Source organism: Carlito syrichta, unplaced genomic scaffold, assembly GCF_000164805.1.
Source record: "Carlito syrichta isolate Samal-C Ts95f unplaced genomic scaffold, Tarsius_syrichta-2.0.1 Scaffold302911, whole genome shotgun sequence".
Classification (NCBI taxonomy): Eukaryota; Metazoa; Chordata; class Mammalia; order Primates; family Tarsiidae; genus Carlito; species Carlito syrichta.
In genome coordinates this window covers 539,250-550,773 of record NW_007247007.1, presented here as the reverse complement: position 1 = coordinate 550,773, position 11,524 = coordinate 539,250, and the positions used below count along the sequence as shown (strand labels likewise).

At 45.1% G+C, this 11,524-nt stretch overlaps 1 protein-coding gene across 5 annotated transcripts in view; it reads right to left on the bottom strand.

The window, feature by feature from the left end:
• The window catches only part of LOC103259600 (up-regulator of cell proliferation), a 59,248-nt gene that overhangs the window by 22,867 nt on the left and 24,857 nt on the right, over positions 1-11,524 (bottom strand). Inside the window, exon 1 of one of the 5 annotated variants that reach the window (XM_021711913.1) lies at positions 6,642-6,715. The exons of the other annotated variants lie outside the window; for them this stretch is intronic. The gene's annotated coding sequence lies outside the window, so the exon portion shown is untranslated. Of the gene's footprint in view, positions 1-6,641; positions 6,716-11,524 lie in introns of those variants that run through there. 5 annotated transcript variants of the gene reach the window in all.

Here is an 11,524-nt window from a genome sequence, read left to right as displayed (position 1 = left end):
GCGGGTCTTGAACCCGCGGGCTCAGGCAATCCACTCACCTCAGCCTCCCAAGGCGCAGGATTACAGGCTGAGCCACCGAACCCGGCATCTACCAAGCTTTTAAAGACAAACACACACCAATTTGTCTCAAATTGTTACAAAATGGTAATGACTTGAGAGCGGCCAGCAATATCCTAATACCAAAACCAGACAAGGAGACAGCAAAAAACAAAACTATGGGCCAACATCCCTGATGAACACAGATGCAAAAATCATCAACAAAATACTAGCAAACTGAACCCAACAACAAATCAAAAACATAATACACCATGATCAAGTGGGACTTATACCAGTGATGCAAGGATGGATCAACATATGTGTAACAATAAATAGGTACAGCACATTAATAGAGTGAAAGAAAAAATCCATATGACCATCTCAACAGATGCAGAAAAAGCATTTGATAAAATTCACAACCTCTTCATAATAAAATTCTCAACAATCTAGGCATAGAAGGAACATACTTCAACACAATAAAGGCCATATATGACAAACCCACAATTAACATCATGCTGAATGGGGAAAAGCTGAAAGTCTATTCTCTTAAGATCTGGAACAAGACAAGGTTGCTCATTTTCACTACTGCTATTCAACACAGCCCTGGATGTGCTAGCCAGAACAGACAAAAAGAAACAAAAGGCATCCAAAAGAAAAAGAGGAAGTCAAATTGTCTCTCTTTGCAAACGGCATGATCTTATATTTAAAAAAACCAAAAAGCTCAACCAAAAAATCTTACAACTGATACGCAACTTCAGTAAAGTTGCAGGATACAAAATCAACATACACAAATCAGTAGCATTTCTGTACACCAATAACAAACTAGCTGAAAAAGAAATCAAGGCTGGGCACAGCGGCTCAGTCTGTAATTCAGCACTTTGGGAGGCCGAGGTGAGAGGATTGCCTGAGCCCAGGGGTTCGAGACCAGCCTGGGCAACTTGGTGAGACCTCGGCTCTACAATAAATCACAAAGATTAGCTGGGCATGGTGGCATGTGTTTGTAGTTCCAGCTATTTGGAAGGCTGAGACAGAAGATCGCCTGAGCCCAGCAGGTCAAGGCTGCTATGACCATGAGCATGCCACTGCACTCCAGCCTGGGCAACAAGAGTGAGACTCCAACTTAAAAAAAAAAAAAAAAAAAATCAAGAAAGCAATCTCATTTATAATAGCTACCCCCAAAATAAAATGTTCAGGAATTAATTTAACCAAAGAGGTGAAAAATCTCTACAATGAAAACTACAAAATACTGATAAAAATAAATGAAAGAGGACACACACACACCAAAAAATGGAAAAAAAATCATATGCTTATGGATTGAAGACATTAATATCATTAAAACAACCGTACTACCCAAAGCAATCTACAGGTTCAATACAAGCACTATCAAAATACCAATTACATTCCTCAAAGAGAAAAAAAAAAATCCTAAAATTTACATGAAACCATAAAAGACCCCAAATAGCCAAAGCAATCCTAAGCAAAAATAACAAAGCTGAAGTCATTACACAGTATCTGATTTCAAACTATACTACCAAGCTATAATAACCTAACAGCAAGGTATTAGTATAAAAACAGACACATAGAGCAATGGAACAGAATAAAGAACCCAGAAACAAATCCACACACAGCAAACTGATTTGCCACAAAGGAGCTAAGAATATCTTAAGGAGGCAGCAGACAGCAGATCCTCTTGCTGTTGTCCTGCCTGTTGTGCTCTTCACAAAGTATCTTTCATTTAATAAATCTCTTTCTTAATTTATAACTGTATTGGTGAATACTTTTACACCCTGTGACTCTGGCCACATCATATCCAGCCTGTCACACACAGCAAAAGACTTCATAACAGGGCTTGATTCTTGGAGCTACTGCCTTTCTCATGATTTAAAAAATAGCGCGCGCGCGCACACACACACACACACACACAAACCATTAAGAAAAGCGCACACAAGAAAAGCGCACACCCTCTCCAATAAATGATGCTGGGAACAACAGATATCCATATGCAGAAGAATTCACAAGACCCTTATCTACAAACCATCTATAAAAATCTAATCGAGTGAGCAGGAAGAAGGTAGCAGGAGAAGCCAGGGAAAACTGAGCTTTATAGGCCACAGAAGATTCTGGCTTTTATTCTGAAGGGTGTGGGAGCCATGATAGGGTCCTGAGTTCAGGGTAAGAGGCTTGCCCATGTCACTGGCTGCTCGGCTGAGAAGAGACAACAGATAACAAAGGCTCACTTGTCCAGTCTTATATTCAGGAAAGCAACAACAATGGCTTGGACCTGGGCAGCAGTACCAGCAGTGATGGCAAGTGGTTGGACTCTCAAGGGACCTGTGAAGGATTTCAACCCACGGGAGAGCATGCGAGAAGGACAGGAGGAAAGGACAGATTCAAGTTTTTGGGCTCAATCAGTTGTTCCTGTCTCAGATGGGGAACGTTGTGGGTAAAGTAGGACCTGAGGGGATCATAAGCAAATTGGCAACAACTTGCTGGCCCAGAACACCTATCAGTCCCATACCACTGGAGATACTGAGCAAGGCATGTGAGTTGGAAGGGGCAAGGAAAGTCAACTAAGACCTGTCTGAGCAACACAGCAGAGATCCCATCTCCACAAAAAATTTATAAAGTTAGTCAGAGGCCAGGCATGGTGGCTCACGCCTACAATCTCAGCACTTTGGGAGGCCAAGATGAGAGGACTGCCTGAGCACACGTGTAGGAGACCAGCCTGGGCAACTTGGCAAGGCCTGTCTCTACAATAAATCAACAATGAGCCAAGTGTGGTGGTGCATGCCTGTGGTTCTAGCTACTTGGAAGGCTGAGGCAGAAGGATCGCCTAAGCCCGGCAAGTTGAGGCTGCAATGGCTGTGCCACTGCCCTCCATCCAGCCTAGGCAACAGAGTGAGACACCTACTCGAAAAAGAAAGAAAGAAAGAAAAATGTATGAGCCAGGCATGGTGGCATATGCCTGTGGTTCCAGCTACTTGGAAAGCTGAGGCGGAAGGATTGCCTGAGCCAGCAGGTCAAGGCTGTGGTGGCCGTGAGCGTGCCACTGCCCTCCAATCTAGGCAATAGAGTACGACTCCAACTCAAAAAAAAAAAAATTAGCCAGGCGGGTGGTGGCATGCACCTATAGTTCCAGCTACTTGGAAGGCTGAAGCAGAAGGATCACTTGAACCCAGCAGGTCGAGGCTGCGGTGGCCATGAGCATGCCACTGCACTCCAGCCTGGGTGACAGAGTGAGAAAACAAAAAATTAGCTGGACTTGTTGGCTCAAGCCTGTAGTCCCAGCTACTCATTAGGCTGAAGCAGGAGGACTGCTTGAGCCCAGAGGGTAGAGGCTGCAGTGAGACAAGACTGCATCACTGCATTCTAGCCTAGGTGACAGAGTGAGACTCTGCCTCTAAAAATGACTTAATATATATAATGGGGAGCAGTGGCTCATGCCTGTAATCCCAACACTTTGGGAGACTGAGATGAGAGCATTGCTTGAGCCCAGGGTTCGAGATCAGCCTGGGCAACTTGGCGAGACCTCATCTCTACAATAAATCAAAATATTAACTCCAGTCAGGATGCCCGTCATCAATAACTCAAAAAACAAAGATGTGAGTATGGGGCGAAAAGGGAACACTTCTACACTGTTGGTGGGAATGTAAACTAGTACAGGCTCTGTGGAAAATAGAATGGCAATCCCTAAAAGATCTAAAAATCGACCTTCCAAGCCCGGTGCAGTGGGTCACACCTATAATTCCAGCATTTTGGGAGGCTGAGGTGAGAGAATTGCCTTAGTCCACAGGTTTGAGACCAGCCTGGACAACTTGGTGAGACCTCATCTCTACAATAAATCAAAACATTAGCCAGGCAAGGTGGCACATGCCTATAGTTCCAGCTACTTGGAAGGCTGAGGCGGAAGGATGGCCTAAGCCTAGCAGGTCGAAGCTGTGGTGGCCGTGAGTGAGCCACTGCACTCCAAGCCTGGACAACAGAGTGAGACTCTAACTCAAAAAAAAAATCAACCTCCCACTTGACCCCCCAACCACCCTACTGGGAATATACCCAAAGGAACTCATATCACTCTATGAAAAAGATACCTGCACACACGTTTATTGCAGCATTATTTACAATAGCAAAAACATGGAATCAACCGTGCTGTCCATCGAAAAAGGACTGGATAAAAAAAAATATGGTATATATACACGATGGAATATTACACAGCCATAAAGAAGGACAAAAATATGAATTTTGCAGCAACTTGGACAGACTTAGAGGTTAGAAAACTGAGTGATCCATCACAGAAACACAGAACTGAGTATCACATGTTCTCACTCATAAGCAGACCTTGAACAACTATCGTAATACTATAAGAAAGGAATTGGCAATAGTGGGAAATAGCCAGGGGAGGGGGAGGCATACCTCATCAACAAGGGCATCTGCACAACAATCATTTGCATACCTAACCCTGAATTGTACATCACATATTCAAAATTAAAATTTGTTTCAAAAATTAGCTGAGCATGGTGACGCACCCCTGTAGGGCCAGCTACTTGTAAGGCTGAAGTGAAAGGATCACCTGAGCTTAGCAGGTCAAGGCTGAAGTGATGGTGAGCATGCCACTGCACTCAAGCCTAGGGTACAGTGAGACTCCAACTCAAAAATAAATAAACAAAAATAACTTGCCAGGCATGGTGGCTCACACCTATAATCCCAGCACTTTGGGAGGCCAAGGTGAGAGGACTGCCTGAGTTCATGGGTTCAAGACCAGCCTGGGCAACTTGGCAAGACCTCATCTCTACAATAAATAAAAAAATTAGCCATGTGTGGCAGCACATGCCTATAGTTCCAACTACTTGGAAGGCTGAGGTAGAAGGATCATCTGAGTCCAGTAGGTTGAGGCTGCAGTAGAGTGTCCCTGCAGTCTAGCCTGGGTGACAGAGTGAGACTCCAACTCAAAAAATAAAAAATAAAAATAAAAACAGCCAGGTGCAGAGGCTCACACCTATAATCCCAGTACTTTCTTTGGGAGGCTGAAGTGAGAGGACTGCCTCAGCTCATGGATTTGAGACCAGCTTGGGCGAGACCTCATCTCCACAATAAATCAAAAAATTAAATTGTACTACACATATTTAAAATTAAAAGTTAAATAAAAAAATTAGCCAGGCATGGTGGCGCATGCCTATAGTTCCAGCTACTTGGAAGGCCAAGGTGGAAGGCTCGCCTGAGCCCAGCAGGTCAAGATTGTGGTGGCCGTGAGCATGCCACTGCACTCCAGTCTGGGCAACAGAGTGAGACTTCAACTCAAAAATAAATAAAATAAAATAAAAAATAGCCATTGCCTTACTAGACTGTGGTATGGCCATGTGCTCTTTGAGATATGGCCATCGCTATGGTTCCTGGCTTTGGCCCCCTCCTCTACCTTGAGGAAGTGAATCTCCTCTTTCTCTAATTTATTTTCTAAATAAACTATATTTTCTAATCTGACAAAAATAAATACAAATAACTTAATAATGCAAAAGCATTTAGAACATGGCCTGACAACACACTTACTGAAAATGGACAGTGTCTAAATCTAAAACAATATTCCTTAGAACTGAAAAGTCCCTGCCACTCTTGGTTCTAGGTAAGAGGCCCTCCCCTGAGCTGGGTGGCTCTTTGTCTCCATGGAGAGGTAAGCTGCATGACTTTTGTATCAAATGAAACCCTGGTGCACTCTGCCACCCACAGGCAGGTTAAGTGAAGTTTGGAGAGCTGCCCTGTAAGCCAGGGACATTTCTGGCCTGTTCTACCCCTGTTAGTTCTCCCATTATATCTAGTGTAGGGAACACTATGGGTGGCTGCTGGCGGGTTGGGCAATCCCAGATCCATGGGGGGAGAGTCAATGCAAAGTCTCAGTCCTCATACCCTTCTGCAGAAGTCACAGCAGCTACTGAGGAAGCTAGGGGCTCCAGTTGGACTTCACTCAAGAGCAAAGATACATCTTGTTTGAGTTCTCTAGTGCTTCCTCCTCAAAATGGGGTTTATGGACCTCTTCCCTTCTTTCCCCTGAGCCTGGCCCAGTCAGACCAGGCTAGGCCTGTGATGGGAAAACTGAGCCCCCTTCTACTCACAAAATCAAAGTGTTGAGAGAGAATCTTTCTAGGTAGGGCAGACAAAAGGTTAAAATAAAGTCAGGTATTTAAAAATGTCCATTGGATGTTAATGCAAGTACTTTTAGCTACCAAGATGGATGAGTCCTTAAGAACTGCAAGGGGCAGTGATTTCCTGAGTGCATGAGGTCTGTAGCTGAGGCTGTAAAGGACCAGTGAACTGAGAAAAAAAAAACCTGAGGTCAAAAGAGGAAGGGAGGAGGAAGAGAAAAAACAGGAGGTAAGAGAGGAGGAAGGGGAGGAAGGAGGGAAGGGAGGAAGAAGTAGAGTGGAAGAGGGGAGGAAGAAAACTGGAAAGAGGTAAAAGAGGAGGGAAGGCCCAACGTGGTGACTCACGCTTGTGATCCCAGCACTTTGAGAGATCAAGGCAAGAGGACTGCTTGAGTTTAGAATTTGAGACCAGTCTAGGGAACACAGCAAGACCTTGTCTCTACAAAAAAGTTTGCTGGATGTGGTGGCATGCACCTGTAGTCCCAGCTACTCAGGAGGCCAAGACAGAATGATCACCTGAGCCCAAGGGGTTGAGGCTGCAGTGAGCCGTGATTGTGCCACTGCACTGCAGCATGGTCAACAGAGTGAGACTTGACTCAAAAAAAAAAAAGCAGGGGAGGGAGGAAAGGAGAGAAGAGGAGAGGGAGAAGTGAAGAAGGAAGGAAGGAGGGCAAGGGGAGGAGGAAGAAGGAGGGGTGGAAGGGAAAAAGAGGAGTGAACAGGAAGGAGGAAGGGAGGAGGCCCCAGCAGGTGAGCCCTCCCTCCTCCTCAGGCAGGGACTCTAGGCCCACAGGGGAACCCCTGGCCTTGGTCTGTCACCCAGTGATGGCTTCTCCTCAACCCTGATCAGTCACACACTACTGAGTTTCAATCACTCACTTAGTTCATCCACTACCATGGGACCCACCCACCTCTATGCAGCTAAGCACTCGCCCCCCCAGGCCCACTCAGAACTAACTTGTGGATCCTTCCACCCATTCTCAGTCTGAGCCTCTCTCTTCTATAGCAGGTCTTACTCCATTACTCCTGCCTAGTGCAGGAAGGACTTAATGTGACAGTGACCATATTTCCTGAACAAAAAGCTGAGGAATATAAGTTTACTTACGGAGATCAAATGTTACTTATTTGCTGTTACCAAGAAGATCAAATAAATTGGAACTAAAAATTTCTAAGGGAACACAAGGGGCCAGAGAAGAGGTTTCTATCTTTAAAAACTATAAATGAAAGTAAATGAAGATGTCATTAGTGTCCTACTTTTTGACTCAAAAATTCTAACGACAGGCAAAACTTCCAAGCCTGATGTCATCATGTGTTGGGAGATAGAGAAGCCTAGAAATCTGGTGGTGAGCTGGGTGCAGTGCCTCAAGCATGTAATCCCAGCACTCTGGGAGGCCGAGGCAAGTGAATTGCCTGTGCCTGTAGGTTCGAGACCAGCCCGGGCAATTTGGCGAGACCTCGTCTCTACTATAAATCAAAAAATTAGCCAGGCGTGATAGCATATGCCACTAGTTCCAGCTACTTGGAAGGCTGACATGGAAGGATTGCTGGAGCCCAGCAGGTCAATGCTGGGTTGTGAGCATGCTACTGTACTCCAGCCTGGGCAACAGAGGACCACATGAGCCCAGGATTTTGAGACCAGTCTAGGCAACATAGTGAGAAAAATAAAATTGGCCAGGTGCTGAGGCAGAAGGATAGCATGAACTCAGGAATCTGAGGTTGTGATGAGCTGTGATCATGCCACTACACTCCAGTCTGGATGACAGAGACTCCCAACTCAAAAAAAAAAAAAAAAAAGGCAGAGCAAAGAACAAGCATATGGCTCAGGCCTATAATCCCAGGCCTATAATTCCAGGTGAGAGGGTTGCCTGAGCTCACGGGTTAGAGACCAGCCCAGGCAACTTGGTGAGACATCAGCTCTACAATAAATCAAAAATTAGCCAGGAATGGTGGCGCGTGCCTGTGGTTCCAGCTACTTGGAAGGATGAGGCAAAAGGATCACCTGAGCCTAGCAGGTTGAGGCTGTAGTGGCAGTGAGTATGCCACCGCACTCCAGTCTGGGTGACAGAGTGAGACTCCTACTCAAAAAAAAAAAAAAGAACAAACATAATATGTAAATGCAAACAAAAACAACTGTCAGGGTATGCCCAAAGTCAAATGGGGAGTGGGGAGGGACACCAGTTGTTTCTGTAAGGCTGTCTCTCTGATAAGAATAACTATTTAAAATCTTCAAAAGATTTTAAGAGTGGTGGTCTGTGTAAACCCTGACTATACTTGATCTTTATTTTGTGTTTTTCAAATTATGTATCAATAATGATCTGAAAAAAATGTATTTTGCACAGTTTGTTAAAGACACTTGAGAAGCTGTATCTAGTGCACAGTTGGAAATGAAAATCTAGACATTCAGGATGAATAGTTGTTTTCTTTTTTTTTTTTGAGTTGGAGTCTCACTCTGTCACCCAGACTGGAATGCAGTGGCATACTCCCGGCCACCGCAGCCTTGACCTGCTGGGCTCCAGTGATCCTTCCGCCTCAGCCTTCCAAGTAGCTGAAACTCCAGGCGTGCGCTACCACGTCCGGCTAATTTTTTGATTTATTGTAGAGATGAGGTCTCGTCAAGTTGCCCAGGCGGGTCTTGAACCCGCGGGCTCAGGCAATCCACTCACCTCAGCCTCCCAAAGGCGTGGGATTATAGGCTGAGCCACGGAGCCCGGCTGGATGAATAGTTTAACACTGGTAAGGATAAGAGTCCCTTTGGGAAACTGATGAAAGCTACAGACCTTGCTCCCAGAAAAATATATACCATTCCCAATGGGCATACCATTTCAGGGAACACAGGGACTCCCTGAAGCCCATCCATGAATTGTAGGCCCCATTATACATCTAGTATAAACAACAGTTAAAGCCACCAAAATGGATATGACCATGCAGAAAACATGTATGTGCTGGGATTAATAAAGACAGACTGTAGAACCCAAAAAAATCCCAAAAGTAAGAGAGCAGAGAAAGAGTTGGCAGACAGGTAAGGAAGATCTAGGCAACTGTGAGAGAGTCAGGCAAGAGACAAGGACAAGAGATAGGTAGTAGAGTGAGGCCCGTTCAGGAGAGGCCAGATGGTAGCAGGTGCATGCGCTCCATGTCTTCTGCCCCCTCTGCCCCTTCCACACTCCTGTTACATGGATCTTTCCAGTTCTCCAATACAACCATGTCATTTCTCAACTAGATAACACCCTTCAGCGAGTAGTGGGCAGTGAGTTCACAAGCGAGGCCAGGTCCCATGGTCTGACTCCAGCCTGCTCCTCTGGCCTTGTCTCCACTTAGCTCCAAACACATTGCGCTATGGGGCATTTCTCAAATATATCCTTCCCTTTGATGCCTTCATTCTTGCCATTTCCTTTAGCACAGTGTCTGGCACATTCATAAGGTCTGAAAAAACGGTCAACTTTTTTTCTTCCCAGACCAGCTCACTCAAGGAGATGGTCACTTAGTAAAGAACATCAGATTTGGAGACTCCTCTATTAACAGACCAGTCACAATCACCACTGCCCTGTATCTCTGGATTTGCTCCCTACAACACCTAGTGCAGTAGGTTTAAAGTTTGTGAGTCAGTTGACTGAGCCAGGCCTAGGAAGCACTGTCTTCCTGGCAAGTCTCTCATCAAACAGGGAAGCCTGTAGAGTGGATGCTTAGGAGCTATGTTTGGAAATATGGACCGTTCCTAAGTTTGTTCATGCCATAATAAACGCATAGTTTTTCCCCCATAAAATAAAATAAAAGATGATGTCATGTGTTCCTTGGCAACAGGGATGCATTCTGAAAAATGCAATATTCAGTAAACTTATCATTGTGTGAACAGCACAGAGTGTACTTACACAACACTAGATGGTAATCACCTATTGCTCCTATGCTACAGATCTATACATTATGTTACTATACAGAATATTGTAGGCAACTGTCACAATGGTATTTGTGTCTCTAGACTTAGCTAAATATAGAATACATATAGTAAAAATACAATACTATAATCTCATCAGATCACTATCATACATGCAGTCCGTGTTGTAGTCCATCATTGGCTGAAACATTATTATGTGGTGCATGTTTTGTATACCAACACTTTTGTGACCTCAGCTTTCAATGAATAACTCTCGGAAAATTATGGATTACTACAGACTGCAGACTTATGGGGTCACTCACACGTAACTGGAACTGCAAATACCAAATGCCACTGACCTACAGGGACACAGTTTAAGCCCTATTGGTTCCCAGAATTACCAGCCTAGCATTAAGTCCACCACTGACCCATGTTTACAAAGTAGCGAGCTTGGGCACCAAATGCACCATGCTTGTTTGTTTGTTTTTTAAAGCTTCATGGCAGCCCCACTCAGGCTCAACCATCCTAATGCTGCATCCAGGGAGGCTCTCCCCCACCCTTTCCTGACAAGTGGGGCAGGAATGCAGTAGAACCTTGAGCCCTGGGTTAATCGACCTGGTTTTCCCAGGGATGGGCTGTTGCTTATTCTATTTATGAGCTCAAAGTACTGGGTACTCAGCTGGCAATGAAAAGGTCTGGTACAGGAAATGATCTCTGCCTCCCCAAGGCTAGAGAGAGAGCAGGCAAGTGGAAATTGCCCATGACCCGGCTGGAGTCTGCAGATCTGGGTTCAAATTCAGCTTGTTTCATTTAGGCCCTAGGGCATGGTTCAGGCCTCATCTGGAGAAGGCATAATATTCAGATCTATACTCTACAGCCTGCCCCCAAGCCCTTTGTGAACTGTAATGATGCACACCTTGAACTGCTATCACAGCCACTAGAGCTAAGACCCTCTGAATGATGGACAACAACTGAAGAATTATACCAACTAAAGCTTGAGACTAATTTTACTCCTCTGTAAAATAAAGGTGTTGGGTGATCACTCCCAGATTTCATGACCCGTAAAATTACTAAAACAAAAAGGTAATAATGAATTACTGAGGCTTTATTTTGCCAAATGAGAAATTTAAAAATTGCAATTACGTGTGTCATCACCCTATCCTAAAAGAACATTTTAAACCAAAAAAGTTGAAAGGAGGTAATATCAGAATAAGCGCAGCCACCCAAAGCGAGGCCCGTGAGCAATGGCCCCAACCAGGGAGATTACAAGAGCGGCTCGAGGGGCTCTCAGAGGGTCTGTGCCTGGCTCCGGGTCCTGACATTCTGGGTACGCCTTAACGGTGCTGAAAACAAACATCAACTCCCAAAGCAAGCCAAGTTCAAAAACCTGAAATGCAGATGCCAGGGGCCGGGGTAAAGCCTTTCCAGGCCTCCGCGGGTCGCCCCGGCCGCCGCCAGCACCCGCCCCCCCGCCGCCCCCCAAGTG